Here is a 6,733-nt window from a genome sequence, read left to right on the forward strand (position 1 = left end):
AGGAGATGTTTATAAATTTTGGAGATTAATCCCTTGTCAGTCAATTCATTTGCAAATATTTTCTCCCATCCTGTGGGTTGTCTTTTTGTTTTGTTTAGGGTTTCTTTTGCTGTGCAGAAACTTTTAAGTTTAATTAAGTCCCATTTGTTTATTTTTGTTTTTACTGTCATTACTCTAAGGGGTGGATCTGAGAAGATGTTGCTGTCGTTTATGTCGGAGAGTGTTTGGCCTATGTTTTCCTCTAAGAGTTTTATAGTATTTGGTCTTATATCTAGGGCTTTAGGACATCTTTCATCTTTAGATTTTGAAATAGTATTTAAGTTTTAGAAACTAAGTGACATGAATTCATTTTTATAACTATTATGTTCTATAAGGAAACACATTTCAGGAGTTCCCTTGTGGGTTGGGGATCTGGCATTGTCACTGCTGTGGTATGAATTCAGTTCCTGGCCCAGAAACTTCCAAATGCTGCAGGTGTGGCCAAAAGAAAGAAATACGTTTCAAATATTTATCGTAGGGAGCTTGAATATTACCTTTTAGATCAATGTCTAAGACCAACTGCTTCAGAACTTCATAAATGCTAAGACATCTGGAAATAAGATAGTGAATCGACTATCTGCAGAAAATCAGTTGGAAATACAACGTTGTTATCATTTCATTGAGTACATAATAGCTTATTATTAACTTAAAAAAATAGTAACTTATCTACCTTGAGAAAAATCTATACTTTAGGCTGGAATTTTACTTTCTTACTATACACCATGCTTAGGCCAATGATAATCTCCACTATATTATGTAAAAACATAATCTTCCAGCAATTCATCAGTGAAAATTATGGGCTTAAGGAATGTCTAAATGCTGAGGAGACAAATCTTAGTATGTTATACTCATGCCTCCCCATTTTTCAATTTTCCCAGATGCTTCCTTTAAGGGAATAACCACATAAATCCTAAAATCCTCTTGATATACAAGACTTATTTAGAAAGAGTAGATATTTTTCCTTTTTAAAGTCTAATTTAATTTATATCCTGGGTTGGACTGCCTCATCAGAACAGATCAGGCAAATTTTTATGAACTTTTTAAATATATAATGATTTTTTTTCATTACAGCTGGTTTACAGTGTTCTATTTTCTACTGTACAGTATGGTGAAAAAATATGGAATTCTTCATAAATTTGAGTGTCATCCTTATGCGGGGACCATGCTAATGTTCCCTGCATCATTCCAATTTTAGTATATGTGCTGCTGAAGCGAGCGCAATTTTTATGAATTTTAATTATAATATTGAAATTCTTGAAGCACAGTTTTCTCACTAACATATAGATTAAGAGTTCTTTTATACTTTTCTTATGAACCCTGCTATGAACCTAATATTTTGGATGAAGGACTCTAGGAAGAATACCCTGAGTAAATGACAACTACATGGACCATGGATTAACTTTCCAGGATTTTGTCTGTCCTTCCTAAATTCTAGAATTTCATCATGTAAGATACTAGTGTTCATTCAAAATCCTAGAACAAGTATACAAGATACTCTCGTAATCTACATTCAAGAAAACGTGGAGTGAGAAAGTCAAATATCAAATAATGATATCATTTATATATAGAATCTAAAATATGATAAAAATGAACTTATTTACAAAATGGAAACTGACTCACAGACATAGAAAACAAACTTCTGGTTACCAAAGGGGAAAGGGATGGGAGGGAGGTATACATTAGGAATTGGGATTAGCAGATACAGATAAACAACAAGGCCCTATTATATAGCACAGGGAATTGTATTCAATCTCCTGTCATAAACCATAGTGGAAAAAGGAAAAAATGATCAAGGAACACATGGAATTGTGCCATCGAGACACATAGACTAAGGTATCCAGCCATCACTCCTAGGCTGACAGCAATTATGAAAAACTCTTCTCACACACACACACTCCACCCACAGACACTCTGACAACATCTTTCTGGATTTAATTGCCAATCTTCCCATGTCCCAAGGCTATGCTAAAAGCCATGTCATTCAGAAACTATCTTTGAAAGCTGTCTAGCAAATTATTCATACTCCAGCTCCACAGTTTTAACAGGCCTAACATTTAAGAAAATTTTTGAAAATATGTAACAATCGCTGATGCAGTTTGATTTGAAGTTTTCATGAATTTGAATTGCTTTTCTTGGCACATTGATGGAGACCATTTTGTTTTATTTTGTTTTGTTTTTGTCTTTTTAGGGCCACACCCTCAGAATATGGAAATTCCCAGACTAGAGGTTGAATAGCAGCTGTAGCTGCCAGCCTACACCACAGCCACATCAAGGCCAGGGATCGAACCTGCCTTCTCATGGATACTAGTTGGATTCATTACCACTGCGCCACCATAGGAACTCGTGTGGAAACCATTTCTAGTACACTTCCAACAACAAAACATTCACCTCAAATATTTACTCTCAAACCGTAGTACAGCTGTATTTAACATTAACCTCTGTGATTTATTTAGGGAAAAGATCAAATGTGGATATAAAGGCTTAAAACAAAAAGGGATACTCTTAAGTAGCAAAATATCTGCCTGAAAAAAAAGGATCTCAGTTTTGCTTTTCAAGCACTTAGTGTCATTTTGAAGCACATGAGAAACAGAGGAGGAAATACAGAAGTGGTTAAGATGTGGGTTCCAGAACTGAAATTTCTGTATGGGATCTTAGATTCAAATTTCTGTTCTGCCAGTCAGTGACTGTGGTATTTCACAGCTTTTTAACATCACTGAGTCTTAGTTTCCTCTTATTTTTGCCTTTTTTTTTTTTTTTAAGGGCTGCACCTGCAGCATATGGAAGTTCTCAGGGTAGGAGTCCAATCAGAGCTGCAGCTGCTGGCCTACACCACAGCCTCAGCAAAGGGGAATCCAAACTGCATCTGCAACCTACACCACAGGTCACCACAACTCAGGATCCTTAACCCACGAACAAGGTCAGGGATCAAACCCACAGCCTTATGGATACTAGTCAGGTTCCTAACTGCTGAGCCACAAAAGGAACTCCATCCTCTTCTTTAAAATAAATATAATTATAGCCTCCCTGTGCCAAGATTAAGTATGAAAACATCTGATTAAGAGCTTGATAATGGTCATTATCTTGGTCTTCTTTCCAACAATACATCAGGAGGTCTTTTGAGGGCAAGGATTAACACATTTCTCTTTATACCTGGAGTGATTAGTAAAAGTGCTCAATAAATATCTGTTAAATTCTGTCTTCATGGAATTCTTAGCTGTGAGGGAACCATCTGCATGCAGCATGCTATAAAAAGTTTGTAAAGAATTTATTTCTTATGACACCAGATTACCAGGGATAGCATAGGGTAGCAAAGAATAGGGAATTCCTTACAATACTGGTCACAAATCTCGATCATTAAAAAATCTCGGGAGTTCCCATTGTAGCATAGCAGGAAAGAATCCAACTAGTATCCATGGGGATGCCAGTTTGATCCGTGGCCTCTTTCAGTGGGTCAGGGATCCAAAGTTACCATGAGCTGTGGTGTAGGTCGCACAAGTGGCTCAGACCCTGAGTTGCTGTAGCTGTGGTATAGGCCAATAGCTGTAGCTCCAATTGGACCCCTATCCTGGGAACTTCCCTATGCCTCCAGGTGCGGTCCTAAAAGGTTAAAAAAAAAAAAGAAACTCAGAGTTCCCATTGTGGCTCAGATGGTTAAGAACCAAACTAGTATCCATGAGGTTACAGGTTCTATCCCTGGCCTGCCTCAGTGGATTAAGGATCCTGCATTGCCATGAGCTGCAACGTAGGTTGCAGACATGGCACGGATCAGGCATTGCTCTGGTGGAGGCAGGCAGTTGCAGCTCCAATTCGTGGCCCCCTAGTCTGGGAACTTCCATACGCCTTGGCGTGGTGCTAAAAAGCAAAACAAAAAACAAAATAACCAAAAAACGAAACCCCAAATTTCCAAAACTTTCCCGTCCATAAAGGTGATTTGCTATATGCATAACTAAATGCGATTCGTTTATACCTTTGTAACTTTTTTTACATAGAAAAAGTCATAAATCAAAAACTGTTCTGAGGGAGCGGAAGAGGCGGGACTTCTGGGTGAGGCGTTGAGGACTTACCATGGCGCAGGAGGCGTGGGCGGCTGCAGCGGCAGCGGCGGCGGTGAGTAAGGAGCCAGCCTCCAGCTCAAGCTCTGGGACAGACGGACGGAGGAGACTCCACGAGAAACAGAGGAACCTGGGGTCAGGAGTAGCGGCTGCTGGTCGCTGCTGCCCAGCCTCTGCCTCCGCAGAAGCGTCAGCTCTTGCGGCTGGAGACGCGGCTGGGGCAGGCCCGAAGGTCACGGCCATGGAGCCCACGTGTTTCTGCCCGCGCAGCTGTGAGTAATCCTCCCTCTCCAGTCATCTGCACGTTAAAATGGAGGGAATTTCTTTGGTTAACCTGGCTACTAATACGCTGGAGGCCATCGCTCGGGAGATATGTGGAGACCTCATAGAGGGTGGAATCAGAGCTGCAGCTGCCAGCCTACACCACAGCCACAGCAAGGTCATATCTGAGCCACTTCTGTGACCTATACCATCTATCCAGCCCATGGCTCCGATTTGGTGTTTTTATGCCAGGTCACTACCCGTCTCCCACTTTAGGAGCTGAAGTGAACTCTGGAAGAACATTATGGCTGTGCAGGAGGCTGTAGTTTGAAAGCCGATCCCTGAGGGGAGCTTTTCTAGCTGCACTTGATCCTGTGAGTGGGTAATTCCTATCATGGTGGCAAGTAACAACCCAGACTAGTATGCATGAGGACTTGGGTTGATCCCTGGCCTCACTCAGTGGGTCAAGGATCCTGCGTTGCTGTGAGCTGTAAGCCTAGGCTGGCAGCTGCAGCTCTGATTAGACCCCTAGCCTAGGAACTTCCATGTGCTGGTGGGGGCAGCCCTAAAAAGACAATAATAATAATAATAATAAATGTGCATGGGTTAGTCCTAGGAATGAAGGAGCAGGACTAGGTCCTCTCATCAGACTATACAGTATCCTGTCACATGCCCCTGTTCCTTGGGTTGTGCAGTCACGGAGCTCTGTTATAGTGAGCATCTAGACTGTCACCACCTTCCCTGCTCCTCACAAGGGCCTAGTCCTTTACACTTGGTCCCCTTTGGACCTTCTTGATAGCAAGAGGTGTCCTTTTGTTGTTGGAAGTCAGGGATTGCCCCCAGAAATCCTGTGGCCTTAGGGGGCGGGGGAAGATGGGAAGTGTGACCCACACATCAAAACTTTCTCCATGTGACTCCCTAATTGAAGGGTGTGAGGGTGTAGAGGGCTGGAGCCCCAAGGTGAGTGAGCACCAAGCTACTTTATTTGAAATGCTGTCTTACCTCATTTTGTGTCCCAGTAAGGGGTCCAGCCTTATTTGTGGGCTTGGACCCATGTTCCTCCTGTCCTCTGCTCCACTGCCTAACTAGTGCACTTCATGACCCTGGGTGCTGCCTGATACTCTGCGTTCACACTGATCAGTTTCGGTTTCTCTCTCTTGATGTTCCTGCTTATGAAGCCTGCCCAGTTTCCCTTTTCTGGACTTCCGTTAAGTTTGTTTTGTTTTGTTCTGTTTTCTAGTTTTTCTGAGGGCTTCAAAGAATCTTATGGCTTCCTCTAATGGGATTGTGATGGGAAGAGAATGTCATTTTTTTGTGTATGAAAAGCAGTGTCAGGCCTGTGCCTTTCTCCTATGGGACTGCCTTGCTGGTCTTCCTTCCTGCCGTGGTGTCTTACCTCTTGAGGAGTTAGAGCTTCCCTCCACCACTTGGATACTGCCTTTTAGGACATAAACAGAGAAGCAGTAAAGGCTGACTGACTCACACAGGGATGCAGTGAGTGCTGATCCATTTTCTTTAGTCCTTACTGTCCATGGATTTGCTGTCCCTTCCTTATCCCAGAAGGGACTTTTTGCCCTGTGTGGCCTGATTTGGGTTACATACTCTAGAAGGCTGGGGGAACCATAGAAGTAGGGCCTCAAGACTGTCTATTATTGCATTCTCCCCCTGGAGTCGTCCTGCTCACGGTCAGGACCTAGCTGCAGATTCATCTTCAATCCTAGAATTGTAATCATTGTTTAAAAAGTCAAACTTGGCAAGCGCTAAAATAATTTTGGGATATCTGCCCTTGACTTCTTTTTTTTTTTTTAAAACAGACATCTTCTAAGGGGATGTGGTCTAAGTGAGGCTCTAGCCTACTTACAAATAATGTCTGGGAAACAGGCTTAAGGTAAAGAAAGCCATGGTCCATTCTTCCTTCAGGGAGGGAGCTCACACTGTGACATTACTATTTGTTTTCTGGCCTTTTCTCCTGGTTAGGGGAGGAACATGTGGACATAATTTTGAGTAATGGTTAGTTTATATTACCTCCCTCTTGGTTTGTGTTTTTGTTTTTTGCCCCCATTTTTAGGGCAGTAGCCCCCTGTCCTGGATGAGTATGAGGTGGAGTAGGTCCAACAGATTCCCTAAGGGGATGTGTCTGCAACCTACACCACAGCTCACAGCAACACCGGATCCTTAAAACACTGAGTGAGGCCGGGATTGAACACGCATCCCCATGGATACTAGTTGGGTTCGTTACTGCTGAGCCAAGATGGGAATTCCACAACTCCTTTCTTTTTTCAGGAGAGAATGCTCCCTATTTAGAGTGGACAGTGGTCAGGAACTCTCCCTTTCCCTGCATATCTTTCTTCTAACAGCAGAATTCCTGTCCTTCTCTCCTC

The 6,733-nt window shown here is 42.3% G+C and overlaps 1 non-coding gene across 1 annotated transcript; it reads right to left on the reverse strand.

The window, feature by feature from the left end:
* Positions 1 to 1,151: 1,151 nt before the first annotated feature.
* On the reverse strand, positions 1,152 to 1,258 carry LOC125112320 (U6 spliceosomal RNA). The gene has a single exon (XR_007131113.1). It is a non-coding gene; the product is annotated as a U6 spliceosomal RNA (small nuclear RNA).
* Positions 1,259 to 6,733: the final 5,475 nt, after the last annotated feature.

Source organism: Phacochoerus africanus, chromosome 11 (assembly GCF_016906955.1).
Source record: "Phacochoerus africanus isolate WHEZ1 chromosome 11, ROS_Pafr_v1, whole genome shotgun sequence".
NCBI lineage: Eukaryota > Metazoa > Chordata > Mammalia > Artiodactyla > Suidae > Phacochoerus > Phacochoerus africanus.